Raw genomic sequence first — 16,593 nt, forward strand, 5'->3', positions numbered from 1 at the left:
TTTCCCCCAAGACAAAGTCTTCTCTGTCGCCCAGGCTGGAATGCAGTGTCCCGATCTCAGCTCACTGCAACCTCTGCCTCCTGGGTTCAAGCCATTCTCCTGCCTCAGCCTCCCAAGTAGCTGGGATTACAGGCACGCACCACCACACCTGGCTAATTTTTTTTTATTATACTTTAAGTTCTAGGGTACTTGTACACAACGTGCAGATTTGTTACATACGTATATATGTGCCATGTTGGTGTGCTGCACCCATTAACTTGTCATTTACATTAGGTATATCTCCTAATGCTATCTCTCCTCACTCCTCCCACCCCACGACAGGCCCCGGTGTGTGATGTTCACCTTCCTATGTCCAAGTGTTCTCATTGCTCAATTCCCACCTATGAGTGAGAACATGCGGTGTTTGGTTCTTCACCCTTGTGATAGTTTGCTGAAAATGATGGTTTCCATCTTCATCCATGTCCCTACAAAGGACATGAACTCATCCTTTTTTATGGCTGCATAGTATTCTATGGTGTACATGGCTTGCCAATTACCCCAGCACGATTTGTTGAATAGGTAATCCTTTCTCTACTTTATGTTTTTGTGTGCTTTGTTGAAGATTAGTTGACTGTAAGTATTTGGGCTTATTTCTGGGTTCACTATTCTGTTCCATTGGTCTATGTGCCTATTTTTATACCAGTACCAGGCTATTTTGGTAAATATGGCCTTACAGTATAGTTTGAAATCAGGTAATGTGATGCCTCCAGATTTGTTCTTTTTCCTTATGATTGCTTTGGCTATTCAGGCTCTTTTTTTGGTTCCATATGAATTTTAGAATTGTTTTCTCTAAGTCTGTGAAGAATGATGGTTGTATTTTGATGGCAATTACATTGAATTTGTAGATTGCTTTTGGCAGTGTGGTCATTTACACAATATTGATTCTACCCATCTATGACCATGGGATGTGTTTCCATTTGTTTGTGTTGTCTATGATTTCTTTCAGCAGTGTTTTGTAGTTTTCCTCGTAGAAGTCTTTCACCCCCCTGGTTAGGTATATTCCTAAGCTTTTTGTTTGTTTGTTTTTGTTTGTTTGTTTGTCTTCTTTTGTTTTCTGCAGCTGTTGTAAAGTGGTTGAGTTCTTGATTTGATTCTCAGCTTGGTCGCTGTTAGCATACAGCAGAGCTACTGATTTGTGTCCGTTAATTTTCTATCCTGAAACCTTGCTGAACTCATTTTATAAGTTGTAGGAGCTTTTTAGATGAGTCTTTAGGTTTTCAAGGTATATGATCATGTCATCAGCAAACAGCAACAGTTTGACTTCCTTTCTACCGATTTGGATTCCCTTTATTTCTTTCTCTTGTCCGACTGCTCTGGCTAGGACTTCCAGCACTATGTTGAATAGAAGTAGTAAAAGACAAGGCATCCTTGTTTTGTTCCAGTTCTCAGAGGAAATGCTTTCAACTTTTCCCCATTCAGTATTATGTTGGATGTGGGTTTGTCATACATGGCTTTTATTATATTGAGGTATATACCTTGTATGCCAACTTTGCTGAGGGTTTTAGTCATAAAGCGGTGCTGGATTTTGTCAAATGCTTTTTATGCAACTATTGAGATGATCACATGACTTTTAAAAATTCTGTTTATGTGGTATATTACATTTATTGACTCGTGTATGTTAAACCATTCTTGCATCCCTGGTATGAAATCCACTTGCTCATGGTGGATTATCTTTTTGATATGCTGTTGGATTCAGTTAGCTAATATTTTGTTAAGGATTTTTGCATCTATTTTAATCAGAGATGTTGGTCTGTAGTTTTCTTTTTCAATTATGTCCTCTCTGGGTTTTGGTATTAGGATGATACTGGCTTCATAGAATAATTTAGGGAGAATTTCCTCTTTCTCTATCTTGTGGAATAGTGTCAATAGGATTCGTACCAATTCTTCTTTGAATGTCTGATAGAATTCGGCTATGAGTCCACCTGGTTCTGGACTTTTTTTGTCGTAATTTTTTCATTACCATTTCAATCTCATTGCTTGTTATTGGTGTGCTCAGTCAGGATTTCTAATTCTTCTTGATTAAAGATAAGATGGTTATATCTTTCCAGGAATTTATCCAGCTCTTCTAGGTTTTCTAGTTTATGCATACAAAGGTATTCATAGTAGACCTGAATGATTTTTTGTATTTCTGTGGTGTCAGTTGTAATATTTCCCCTTTCGTTTCTAATTGAGCTCATTTGGATCTTCTCTCTTCTTTTCTTGGTTAATCTTGCTAATGGCATATCAATTTTATTTATCTTTTCAAAGAACCAGCTTTTTGTTTCATTTGTCTTTTGTATTATTTTTTGTTCGTTTGTTTCCATTTCATTTAGTTCTGCTCTGATCTTTGTTATTTCCTTTCTTCTCCTGGGTTTGGGTTTAGTTTGCTCTTTTTTCTCTAGCTCCTTGAGGTGGGACCTTACATTGTCTATTTGTGTTCTTTCAGACTTTTTGATGTAGGTATTTAAGGCTATGAACTTTCCTCTCAGCACTGCCTTTGCTGTATCCCAGAGGTTTTGATAGGTTGCATCACTGTTATCATTCAGTTCAAATATGTTTAATTTCTATATTGATTTATTTGTTGACCCAATGATCATTCAGAAGCAGGTTATATAATTTCCATGTATTTGGTTTTGAAGGTTCCTTTTGGAGTTGATTTCCAGTTTTATTTCACTGTTGTCTGAGAGAGTACTTGATATAATTTAAGTTTTCTTAAATGTATTGAGAGTTGTTATGTGGCCCACCATATGGTCTATCTTGGAAAAAGTCCCATGCACTGATGAATAGAATGTATATTCTGTGGTTGTTGGGTAGAATGTTCTATAAATATCTGTTAAGTCCATTTGTTCCAGGTATAGTTTAAATCCACTGTTTCTTTGTTGACTTTCTGTCTTGATGACCTGTCTAGTGCTGTCAGTGGAGTATTGAAGTTCCCTGCTGTTATTGTGTTGCTGTATATCTCATTTCTTAGGTCTAGTAGTAATTGTTTTATAAATTTGGGAGCTCCAGTGTTAGGTGCATATATAATTAGGATTGTGATATTTTCCTGTTGGACAAGGCCTTTTATCATTACATAATTTACATCTTTGTCTTTTTTAAACTGCTGGTGCTTTAAAGTTTGTTTTGTCTGATATAAGAAGAGCTACTCCTGTTCACTTTTGGTGTCCATTTGCATGGAATGTCTTTTTCTACCCCTTTACCTTAAATTTATATGAGTTCTTATGTGTTATATGAGTCTCTTGAAGGCAGCAGATGGTTGGTTGATGAATTCTTATCCATTCTGCAATTCTGAATCTTTTAAGTGGAGCATTTAGGCCATTTACATTCACCATTAGTATTGAGATGTGAGGTACTATCTCATTCATTGTGTTATTTGTTGCCCGTATACCTTGGTTTTTTTAATGGTATTTTTATTTTATAGGTCCTGTGAGATTTATGCTTCAAAGGGGTTCTGTTTTAATGTGTTTCCAGGATTTGTTTCAAGATTTTAGAGCTCCTTTTAGTAGTTCTTGTAGTGCCAGCTTGGTAGTGGCAAATTCTCTCAGCATTTGTTTGTCTGAAAAAGTCTGTATCTTTCCTTCATTTATGAAACTTAGTTTTGCTGGATACAAAATTCTTGGCTGATAATTGTTTTGTTTAAGGAGACTGACGATAGGGCCCTAATCCCTTCTAGCTTGTAGGGTTTCTGCTGAGAAATCTGCTGTTAATCTGATAGGTTTTTCTTTATAGGTTTCCTGGCGTTTTGTCTCATAGCTCTTAAGATTCTTTCCTTCATTTTGACTTTAAATAACCTGATAACAATGTGCCTATACAATGACTTTTTGGTGATGAATTTTCCAGGTGTTGTTTGAGCCTCTTGTATTTGGACGTCTAGGTCTCTAGCAAGGCCAGGGAAGTTTTCCTTGATTATTACCCCAAATATGTTTTCCAGATTTTTAGATTTCTATTCTTCCTCGGGAACACCAATTATTCTTAAGTTTGGTCATTTAACATAATCCCAGACTTCTTGGAGACTTTGTCCCTTTTTTTAAATTCTTTTTTTCTTTGTCTTTGTTGGTTTGGGCCAATTCAAATACCTTGTCTCCAAGCTCTGAAGTTTTTTCTTCTGCTTGTTAGATTCTGTTTCCAGAACATTTTGCATTTCTCTAAGTATGTCCTTTATTTATTGAAGTTGTGATTGTTTTTTATATATGCTATCTATTTCACTGAAGATTTCTCCACTCATTTCTTGTATCATTTTTTTTAATTTCCTTAAATCGGACCTCACCTTTCTCTGGTGCCTCCTTGGTTAGCTTAATAATCAATCTTCTGAATTATTTTTCAGGTAAATCAGGTATTTCTTCTTGGTTTGGAGCCATTGCTGGTGAGCTAGTATAATTTTTTGGGAGGTGTTAAAGAACCTTGTTTTGTCATATTGTCAAAATTGTTTTTCTGGTTACTTCTCTTTTGGGTAGGCTATGTCAGAGGGAGTATCTGGGACTCAAGGTTGCTGTTCAGATACTTTTGTCCCACGGGGTGTTCCCTTGATGTAGTACTCTCCCCCTTTTCCTAGGGATGTGGCTTTCTGATAGCTGAGCTGTAATGATTGTTATCTCTCTTCTGGATCTAGCCACCCAGCAGGGCTAGCAGCCTCCAGGCTGGTACTGGGGGTTGTCTGCACAGAGTCCTGTCATATGAACTGTCTGCAGGTCTCTCAGCCATGGATACCAACACCTGCTCCAGTGCAGGTGGCAGGGGAGTGAAATGGACTCTGTGAAGGTCCTCAGTTTTGGTTCCTTAATGCACTATTTTTGTGCTGGTTGACCTCCCGCAGGAGGTGGCACTTTCCAGAGAGCATCAGCTATGTAGTAAAGGAAGGATCAGGTGATGGGCAGGGCCCTAGAACTCCAAAGAGAACATGCCCTTTGTCTTCAGTTACCAGAATGGGTAGGGAGGGACCATCAGGTTGGGGAAGGTCTAGGGGTGTCCCAGCTCAGACTCTCCTTGGGCGGGGCTTACTGCAGCTGCTGTAGCAGATGGGGGTGTGGTTCCCAGGTCAATAGAATTGTATTCCCAAGAGGATTATAGCTGCGTCTGCTGTGTCATGCAAGTTGTCAGGGAAGTTGGGGAAAGCTGGCAGTTACAGGCTTCACCAGTTCCCATGCCACCCAAAAGACCAGTCTGACTCCCACCATGTCCCCCATAACAGCACCAAGATTGTTTCCAGGCAGTGGATGAACAGGGCTGAGAACTTGCTCTGGGCTACCAGCCTCCCAGCTATGAAAGCAAGCAGGACTTTTTCATCTCCGTGCCTGTGGAGTCTGCACACTGGATTCATGCCCTCCCCTGAGTTCTGACCAGGAGACTTTGTGTTCGGTTGGAATGGTTACAAAATTCAGCTGGAAGTTTCCTTCTCTCTGTGGTCTTTTCCCAGTGCCTCTGGCAGCCCTCCCTAAGGACCCCTGTGAGACAAGTCAGAAATGGTTCCCTGGGGACCCAGAGAGCCCACAGGGCTTTTCCTGCTGCTTCCTCTTCCCCTGTGTTTTGCCTGGCTCTCTAAATTGACTCAGCTCCAGATAAGGTCAAATCCTTCTCCTGTGATCTAGACCTTCAGGTTCCCCAGTAAGGGTGCGTGTTTGGGGAAGGACGATGCCCTTTTCCCACTTTCACAGTCTGGGCACTCACAGTATTTGGGCTGTCTCCCAGTTCCTGCAGGAGCAATCTGCCTTCTCCAGAGGACCTGTGGATTCTGTTGTCTTTCCTAGTTTATTCCTGAGGTAGTTCTGGAGCAAGAGTTCACAGTGCAAGCCTCCGCCCACTGCTCTGTCTGTCCGAGTGAAAGCTGCAATGTAGTCCTGTCTCCTAGCTGCCATTTTCCTCTATTCTCATTTTAAAGAGTGAAAAACTTAAATATAAAGGAGCTTGCCCAAGATTTCATAGCAAGTGTACCACATACTGTTGTATTCTAAATTATTTCTCCCATATAATCACTCTGAATATGTTTTATGATTGTTAATCAGAAGTATGATTTGGGGCTATTGAGAGGCTAATCAGTCTATTTCTGAAATTAAGTCATAGCTTTGGAATCATGCTGTTTGAACTATAGAGTATGTATGATTATTAGCACCCTCAAATTCACAACTTTTTTTTTACACAATGCTGAATTTCTATGAGAGAACCCTGAAAGGTGACATTATAGCGGGTGAGTCTTTCACTGTTCTTTTGCCTGTTCCAGAAACCTAGACAGCCTGTATGCTCCTTGACAAAAAAATGGAGGGGAGGGAAAGTAGGAAAAATATTCCTCTACGAAGAAATAGAAGATAACATGTCACAAATAGAAAAGAAGCACATCTTTACCCTCCCTAAAGTATTTGTAACCTATAGGAGCAAAAATACATTAATAGTTTGACATTATTGATAAGATATGGAAGAGTCACATTTTTGGGTACCCATTGGCACCCAGACATACCATAATTCATGGAGAGCCATTATATGTCTCTAGGGTATTTTCCACCACAGGATAAGACAAGAAGAAATTTTCACTGTATTGGCTCCCAATTCTCTTCTTAATAATTACCCTGATTTGCTGTTTAAGAACAAAACAAACAACTCTAATGTGGTGTATTTGAATCTCTCTTCCCCAAATGACACCTTTAAATTCCTCTCTTACCACACCTCACACCCACACCCAGTATGCTTCCAGACAAGAACTATCCAAGAGACAGTTTGCAATGATAAAAATGTCATATGGCTGTGTTGCCCGATAAGTGGCCACTAACCATATATGACTATTGAACACTCAAAGTGTGGCTAGAAGGACTGGAGAACTGATTTTTAATTATATTTAATTTTAATTAATTTAAACTTAAGTAGCCACGTATGACTAGTGGCTACCTTATTGGACAACGCAGGTGAGATTATCTTGTTCCCTGACTTCAGCTAGAATGCTCAGATAAGATAAATTAATTTGAGGGAATTATGATATGGAGCTTAAAAATATGAGCTTTGCTGTCATATTACTTAATAGACATGAGATCTTAAGCAGGTTATTTAAACTTTCTAATTCACAGCCCAGCATCTGAAAAACAGAGTAAATAATAGTTTCTTTCTTATATAATGAAGTGAGAACTAAATGAAACAATGCAAGTGCTAATGGTTTGGATATTTTTCCTCTCCAAACCTCATGTTGAAATTTGATTCCCATTGTTGGAAATGGGGCCTAATGGGAGATGTTTTGGTCATGGGAGAAGATCCTTTATGAATAGACTAATGCCTTCCCTAAGTGGTGAGTGAGTTCTCACTCTATTAGTTCCTGCAAGAGTGGTTGTTATAAAGAGACTGGCACCTCCCACCTCTCTCTCTCTCTCTCTCTCTCTCAACTTCCTCACTCACCATGTGATCTCTGTATACACCAGCTCCCTTTCACCTTCTCCCATGAGTGGAAGCAGCCTGAGACTCTCACTGGAAGCAGATGCCCCATCTTTAACTTTCCAGCCATCAAAATCATGAGCCAAATGAACCTTTTTCTTTACAAATTACCTGGCTTCAGATATTCCTTTAGAGCAACACTAAATTAATAAGACAACAGATAAAGCACTTGGCAAACAAGCTGACACATAATAGACACAAAATAAGTTGTTTAATTGTAGCAGTAACAATGGTAACAGTAGCTGACTGGTCTAGACAAAAGATGAAGAGGAAAGCACATATATTGCAAAAGATGACTGGAGGATTTTTTTTTTCTTTTTCCTATTTTGAAATATCTTAGTGCTGTTTCATTTATTCATTGGTGTAGATTTATATGAGTTGATTGTAATTAAAATTGAATTTGTATATAGTCATTAAATATTAGAGAAAACTTTGCCATTGACCAGTCTTCTACTGTGAAAATTTCTTCTTTCAGAAACTGTAGCTGCCAGGCGGGGTGGTTCACGCTTGTAAACTCAGCACTTTGGTAGGCTGAGGTGGGCAGATTGTTTGAGACCATGAGTTCGAGACCAGCCTGACCAACATGCTGAAACCCCGTTTCTACTAAAGTTACAAAAAGTAGCCAACCATGGTGGTGCATGCCTGTAATCCCAGCTACTGGGAAGCCAAGGCAAAGAATCATTTGAACCCAGGAGGTGGAGGTTGCAGTGAACCGAGATTGTGCCACTGCACTACAGTTTGGGTGACAGAGTGAGACTCTGAGTCAAAAAACAAACAAACAACAAAAAAAACCTAAATGTCTGAATTTTCCAACTTGAATAAAAACCCAGTTTAAAAATTAAACCTTTTGGCTGGGCGTGGTGGCTCACGCCTGTAATCCCAGCACTTTGGGAGGCTGAGGCACAAGGATCACTTGAGGTCAGGAGTTCGAGACCAGCCTGGCCAACATGGTGAAACCTGATCTCTACTAAAAAAAAAAAAATAATAATAATAAATAAAAATAACAATAAAAATAAAAAATTAAAAACACAAAAATCAGCCAGGCATGGTGGTGCACTCCTGTAATTCCAGCTACTCAAGAGGCTGAGGGAGAAGAATCGCTTGAACTCAGAAGACAGAGGTTGCAGTAAGCCAAGATCACACTACTGCACTCTAGCCTGGGTGACAGAGTGAGTGAGACTCCATATCAAAAGAAAAAAAAAATTAACCTTTTCAGAAGTAATTAGGTTGGTGTTGAGAATGACTAAGCATAATTGACCCTGATATTTCATTTCATACTAAACATCCTCGGCTTCATTAAAGGAACTTATTCCTATACTATAACATTCCTCATCATGTATCTGCATGTCTCCTTCCTCCTCACTGTATCTAAACATACTGAGGAAAATCATTCTGGGTGGAAAACTTTGTGACAGTCTTTTTCTTTCATTCATTTCTATGCTGACAAATTTCTAAGTTGCTCAGTTACATAAGACATAGATATTTTAGTACAGACAGTTCTAGTAAGCAACATAAAATGTTTGTAACCAGAGCTTGATCAAGAGTACCAGCTGTCTTTTTTAAAAAGAGTTTAACCTTTTTTAAACTTCATTTTAATATCATATAATAACCTTAAATTAAATTTTAAGTGGCATTTATGAAGAACATAATATTCTTTACAAATGAGTTATGAAGAACTCTGTTAGGAATATAAAAACTCGGGTTCTAGGTTCAGCCTTGTCACTTTCTAGAACTCCATCAGTATTTTAAAATATACCCAGGATTTGTTTTAATCAGATGTGGTAAGATAACAGACACACAGACAGCTACCTTGAAAGAAGAGCTTATGGCTTATGGTTCCCAAGAGGAGGGTGCATGTCACACCATGCAGAGCCACACAGCAAAGCACTGGGGCCAGTCAAGAGGCAAAAGGGGTGTAGTAGAAAGCATGGGTCAGAGTCTTTATTGTGGCTTTCCCAGGAAAAAAAATCAAGACAGAGCAGGCAAGCTAAATAAGTTAGGATTAGATAATTTGAATAATTTTTATTTGTCCTGGAATATGTGGGGTGGTCCCTTGCTTTCTAGTAACTGGCACTATGGTGAGTTAGGGAAGGAAGATAATGTCCCTAACAATTGGAACCTGATTTTTAAAAAAAAAAGACAGGTAGAAGGGGGTATATGGACTCCAGATTGGCTGGTTCACATGACAAATGTATGCTCTCAGCAATCTGATTAGTAACTCTAGAAATTCACTAACCTTGGGAGGAGCAATCTCTTCCCAGGTCCCCAAGGTCCCAAAATATCAAAGCATCATAATATATAGAAAATAAACATGATTAATACATCAATGAAAAATATTTAACCTCTCCAATCCTCAGCTTCCTCAAAGTTACAAAAACAAATAAAGCAATCCCTCCTTAATCCTGGTGATCGAATAATAAATGGGATCTTGGCAGGGTGTTGCCAGCACCTACTAAAACTACTCTACCCCACCACTGTCCACAACACTGCTATAGAACTAAAGAGAGTCATTTCTGAGGTCGAAATGTTAGGTTTGTGAAGCCGATACATCTAGAAGGAGAAGGGAGAAGGGAGAACTCACATCAGACCAGGGGAAAGTATGCTGTTACAGGAAATTGTTAGTGCCCTGAAGAGAGCTGCAGGTTGATGGGCTACGATCATGACAGTATTGGGTCTGCTCTGACAGTCCACTAGGCTCACGTATACAGGGCTCATCTATGACACTGGGTGATTTTAATACTCCTGAGCAGCAACTGGATTCTACTACAGAATAAATTGCCTCACTGATGATGATTGGGAAAAGGATCAAAAGGTGAAGGATTTACCATTTGCCATGAATGCTTTTGCCAACTTTATGAATGAGTAGTTCATTGGATTCTGTGGTTGGTTTTGATATTTTTCAGGTCCTGTTATTGTTGACCTTTCTTTCTACAGAGTTCAAAACCAGAGACCTTATTCCTAAACTGATAACTGACTACATAACAAAAATAAATAAATAAATAAACAAAGACCCACTTATAATCCATACGTTTCCTTTTGAAAGAATCAATAAAGCATTTGAATTGTTCCAAAGTGGGTACTGATGACTGTGTGTGAGTGGTGTGTGTGTGTGTGTGTAAGAAGAATTTACGTGAGAGATCTTTTACATGTTACTTTTACCTGAAGTTTTATGAAAAATGAGAGGGCTCAGATTAAGTGTAAAATTGAGCAGTTGTAGGAAATGGTTTAGAGAATAGCAAAAAAAAAAAAAAAAAAAAAAAAAAAAAGAGCCTTGGGTCATTTGTGAGGTGCCGTCAGTCTTTTGTCCATGTTGCTGTCCTCATTTATAAAATGGAGATAGTGATACCATATCTTTTGAGAGACTCCTACGAAGATCAAATGTGAAAATAAAAAAGAACAAAAAAAAGAAAACATGCTATCAAAGTATATTATAATAAAATTTTCTTTGTTATTATCTTGAGTGCTAGTAGATATGACAAAGAAAAATTATATCTTAATTAGCTACCTACAAAACTAACAAGCTACAGTGGGATTCTGGAAGAAACAAGAGAGTGGTGTGAGCATAGAGAGGCAAAAGAAAACAAGGAAGCGTGTGACCGTGAAGTGAATACTTAGTGTCAGAGATCAGAGGCTTGAAGAAAAGGATAGGTTAAAACCTAAAAATAAAGAAAAGAAAGATCTCAGCAGGCTAAAGGAAAGAGAAGTTCCCCAACACCCGTTCTGCTTATTTTTCCAATAAATTACACAGCTGGGCCCATTTACTCGCATTGGTAATTTTGTTGATACCAACTTTATCAACTTTTCCATTAAAGCCAAACTGGACTTAGTAGACACAGTCAATGATGGTCTGTCTCTACGCCAAGTATATCCCTTGTATAACTGATCATGTAATGGCTGAAATTGAGAAATTGGGGCAGAAGTATCAAGTGATTCTACAGATTGCCAAGGATCCAAGATCTGAATAATGACCATGCACACACAAAGGAACCTATGAAGATGACTGCTTAGCAGATGACTGATTCAGTACAAGTGTTACATTGTGGCCATGACTACATTGTGGCAATGACTGGACCTTAAAAGATGAATGCATAAGATTCCTAGAGATCATAATCATGTGCACTTCTTATTATGGCTACAACTTTGAACAGATGCCAGATGATTATGGAGCCCCTCAGTTCTAATTCATACAAGATAAAGTTCCTCTGCCTTTCTTCCACCAACTTTTTCTTGCTACCAGTTCATTAAACATGCAATACCATGAATTATTATTCTATTTGCCCATGCTCTCTGTTATGAGTGTATGGGTAAATACACTCACTTTTTGACGTGTTTTGAAATTGATATTTTATCTCATTTAAAAATTTTAAATGATTATCAAGGAGTACAAAATCTCAGATAGGAAGGATCTGTTTTACCCCCTTTGTTGAGGTCTGTGGTACAGCTGGTGAATATAGTTAGTAATAGATGATTAGATATTTCAAAATTGCTAAGACGGTTAAATTTCAAATGATCTCCCTACAAAAATGTTAAATACTTGAAGTGATATATATGTTAATTAACTTGATTAAATTATTCTACACTGTATCCACAATTATGGCATCACCTTGTAACCCATAAATTTATACAATTATAGACTGTCAATTTATAATAAAAATTAGTTGCATCTTTTTAGGGAAAAAGAAAGGAAAAGCTACTTCTAAGGGTTTATTTTCAATCAAGCATTTACTATTTGACATTTCAGAAGTATTTCTATTCAGCATACATTCCTTAAGCACCTACCAACAAGATTCTATTCTAGACAAAATTGAATATAATTACTGTCTTCAGGTGGTTGATGGATCAGTCCTGGAGTTTACGGTGCTACATATCTGCATAACTCACAATAGAACGCTGGATGTGAAGTCTGGTCAGAAAGGCTAAGACTCAAGATTCAGGGCATAGGGACCTCATTACTAACTGGATAGAGTTGAGAAAACACCACTGAGTTAGGACTTGGGAGCTTGTAGATCTATAACACAAACTTCTAGGTAAAAAGCATCATAGAAATTGGGACAAGAATCCACAGGACAGAAAATAAAATTTGCATATAGAAAATAGCAAAAAATATAGTTTGCAAGGACCACACTGTGTTTGAGTAGTGAATGTAAAGGTCTTGATTCCAAAGTATGTTTTTAATCTAAATAAATTAGAGTGCAAGAACTTTTATATCTAAAGAGAACTAGGTTTCCCTAGCCTATGACCTTGCTTTTCCTGAGCCTAAGTATATGATACTTCTATGAAATCTCATCTAGTATTGACTGACAAAAATCAACAATCGTTTCAGTTGAAATTACTAGTGGATTGAGTGGATTGGCTGAAATCAGTAGAGCTCCAAAGCATCTAGTTTGTTTGACCTTAAAGCCACTTTCCAGCTTGGTGATGCCACTTGTGTCTCTATGTAAATTGAGATCAGAGCAAATGAGACTAGTGTTGTGGGTTCTATAACAATATAATCAAATAGATTTATAGAACTTTAAAATTTACCTTTAATTAGCTGTCTTTAAAAATCTTTAGCTAAATATTTGACTCCTACACCCAGGCAGTATTCAAAGAGGTGCATTCCATCAGTCACCAATAGCGAGGCAGTATTGAAATCCATCCATCACTAGTCCTAGAAAAGCAAAAGACACCCTTCCATTGCTAACAGTGGATTAGAAGCTTCACCTCTACAGGAAATCATAAACACACTGAGAATTTAGTGAAATTGCAGGTATTCATATTCAAAGCATCAGACTAACACAATGTTTCATACAACAGTGTCTGTGAGAAAACCTAAGCTAAAGGTTAGAAAGCACATAGAGTTATCATGTTTTTTTTTAGTTAATTCTCAAAAATACTTAAAGACCAAAGCCACCAAAGTTTTGGGGGAAAATGCAAAGAGTAAATCTAATTACCTGAGGAGATGAGATAGGCATTGATAATAATTTGATGGAAAGCATGCTTTTATTTATGGAATGGCCACTTTTGCAAAGTTGAGAAGCAATAAAAAGAACAGAAGATCTGCCATTTCTGCCACTCACATTAACTATGACTAATAGTTAGTGACTACTAATGAGCCTTAGAAATTTATTTTAAGCAGTATTATCCCTACCTTGAAACCTAATTCCAGAACTTAACCCTGGAAGAAGGCATTTTTCATTTACTTATTCACAAAGACCTCACGCAACTTACATTACTGAAATAGCTATCAGGAAATACTACTTCTCTTTAAATATACTTTATTGGAATTGACTTGATAATTTTTTTTAATGACTTAGGAACATTTGATTTTGGCACCAGTGGTAAAACATTAATATTGCCTTTGTAACATTAGCATGATGTGTGTAACAGAATAAAATGTGCTAAAGAGGATCTGGGATAAACTTCCCTGAGAGAAAAAAAAAAAAAATGCAGACCAAGCCTCCAGAGCTTACACAAAGACTCTTAGGCAAGAACGGTATTAACCCCCTCCAACCCCACAAACAGAAGCCATTTGTTAGAGGAACCTCTTGAACTTAGCATTTATAGGATATGAACTGATGTAAGCTCTGACATCACTTGACTGCCTCTTTCATTTATGGAGAGGGAAATCGAGACCCAAAGAAGTACAATGACTTTCTGGAATTACACAGCTAGTTACCAGTTAAGCAGATTCTCCTGGATTCTCAACTAATCCTTTGTTTTTTTTGAAATGGAGTCTCACTCTGTCGCCCAGGCTGGAGTGCAATGGCATGATCTCGGCTCACTGTAGCCTCTGCCTCCCAAGTTCAAGTGATTCTCATGCCTCAGCCTCCCAAATAGCTGGGATTATAGGGGTGCACCACCACATCTGGCTAATTTTTATATAATAATTTTATAATTTTTTGTAGAGACAGGGTTTCACCATGTTGGCCAGGCTGGTCTCAAACTCCTGACCTCAGGTGATCCGCCCACCTAGGCCTCCCAGACTGCTGGGATTACAGCCGTAAGCCACTGTGTCCAGCCTACGACTCCTTTCTCTACATCAACCTTCCATGTTATTCTCACATTTTGTCATTTCACCCCTTGAATTCAATGCCTCAATCACACTGAGGTCCTTTCAATGCTTCCCTCAAAGTCTGCCCCTCAAAGAATGATCTCAGGCTCTCTTGTCTCTGAGCCTTCACACTTGTAGTTCTTTGTTTTGGAATCCATCCATGCCATACCCCACTCTCATCAAACTCCATGTCTCATTAACTCCTATTCATTGTCCAAATCACAGTTTAGCAAGGCCTCTAAGTTCTCAGATATCTAGGTTATATACACTTTCTCTCAGTTCCCAGAGATAAATAAACAAAAGAAATAAAGCAAACAAAACCAAAACAAACAGAAGAAAGGAAATAAGAAAAATAAGAGCAGAAATTAATGAAACAGAAGAGAAAAATCAAAGAAACAAGAGCAACTGAAAAGATCAATAAAATTAATAAACTAAGAAAAACAGAAGACATAAATTACTAATATTCAGAATTAAATGGCTTGGTGTGGAGGCTCACGCCTGTAATCCCAGCACTTTGGGAGGCCAAGGCAGGTGGATCACCTGCAGTCAAGAGTTCAGGACCAGCCTGGTCAACATGACAAAAGCCCGTCTCTACTAAAAAAATACAAAAATTAGCTGGTCATGGTAGCAGATGCCTGTTATCCCAACTACTCAGGAGGCTGAGGCAGGAGAATCACTTGAACCTGGGAGGCGTGTAGGGAGACCCCCTGAAACTATTACTACCGAATAAAAGATGAAATGCCCCTGATTATTGTAAATACAAAACTGCATGCAGGATTGTGTAAAGACAATGCCAGGTTGGACTGCCAGAATGAGCCAACAGCGCGTGATATGCTTCCCCCTGCAGAGAGCCTATGAATGGACATGCAGTCAAGGAGGTTTCACATCACCAAGATTCCTGTCCCAGAAAAGCAGATGTTCATAGCTCTGGGAATGGAATTCGACCCTCGTGGAGAGCCTATAAGCGGATGCATGGGGGGTGCCTGTCCATATGGATAAGATAGGGCTATAAATGCCTTCATCTTGCCACGGCTCTTCCAGGCCTCTTTAGGGTTAAGGCATACTCCCTTCTGAGAATTTCTAGTCTAACCCGTTGTCTAACTTCACATCCTGTTACTCTGGATTGTTTGTATCCAGCTCTTGCTGCAACTGTTACTGCTGATTAATATCTTGCTAATCATAGGTTATGGAAAGACTGTGTTTCTGTTTTAAGGCTCTGTTAGAAATTACTGATGCACACACTATATTGTAAATTCTTACCTTTGTATACGGTACTTCTGCATACAGATGTTATGTTAAAGAATTACTTCATCCCCATGTGACCATCTCACCTCATAATCAAATGACCCTAAATCCCTCACTAACCTACCCCTGCCCTCACTAAACTTAATAATAAATGCTGGCATATCCAGCGCATTGTTGGCACCGCAGGACCAGAAGGTGGTGCCCCCCCTGGACCCAGCTTTCACTATCTTGTGTGTGTCTATTATTTCTCGACCTGCCAATCAACCTGGGAACAAAGAGAGAGCCCCGTGTGTTGCGGGCTGCTGGCCAGGTCCCCCAATAGAGGCGGAGGTTGCAGTGAGCAGAGATCACACCACTGCACTCCAGCCTGGGCAACAAGATTGAAACTTCATCTCAAAAAAAAAAGAATAAAACAAGAATATGGCTGCAGACACTGCAGACATCAAAAAGATAATAAGGGAATAACACTATTAACAACTCTACATGGATAAATTTGACAATTTAGGTAACGTTGACCAATTCCTCAAAATTGCAAACTACGAAAACTCATCAAATAAGAAATAGATTATTTGTATAACCTTACAATTATTAAGGTAATTTAATTTATAACTTAAGACATCTCAAAAAGGAGATTCTACCAAACATTTAAAGAATTAACATAGGTTGGGAATGGTGGCACATGCCTGTAATTCCAGCACTTTGGGAGGCCAAGGTGGGTGGATCACTTGAGCCCAGGGACTCCAGACCAGTCTGGGCAACATAGTGAGACCCCACCTCTACAAAAAATACAACAATTAGCTGGGTTTAGTGACACATACATGTAGTTCCAGCTACTCAGGAGGCTGAGGTGGGAGGATCAGTTGAACCTGGGAAGTTGAGGCTGCAATGAG

At 38.7% G+C, this 16,593-nt stretch overlaps 1 pseudogene; it reads left to right on the forward strand.

Moving 5' to 3' along the window:
* Window positions 1-6,153: 6,153 nt before the first annotated feature.
* Window positions 6,154-11,606, forward strand: LOC126954414 (rRNA-processing protein FCF1 homolog; annotated as a pseudogene).
* Window positions 11,607-16,593: the final 4,987 nt, after the last annotated feature.

This window comes from Macaca thibetana, chromosome 5, assembly GCF_024542745.1.
Source record: "Macaca thibetana thibetana isolate TM-01 chromosome 5, ASM2454274v1, whole genome shotgun sequence".
NCBI classification, from domain to species: Eukaryota; Metazoa; Chordata; class Mammalia; order Primates; family Cercopithecidae; genus Macaca; species Macaca thibetana.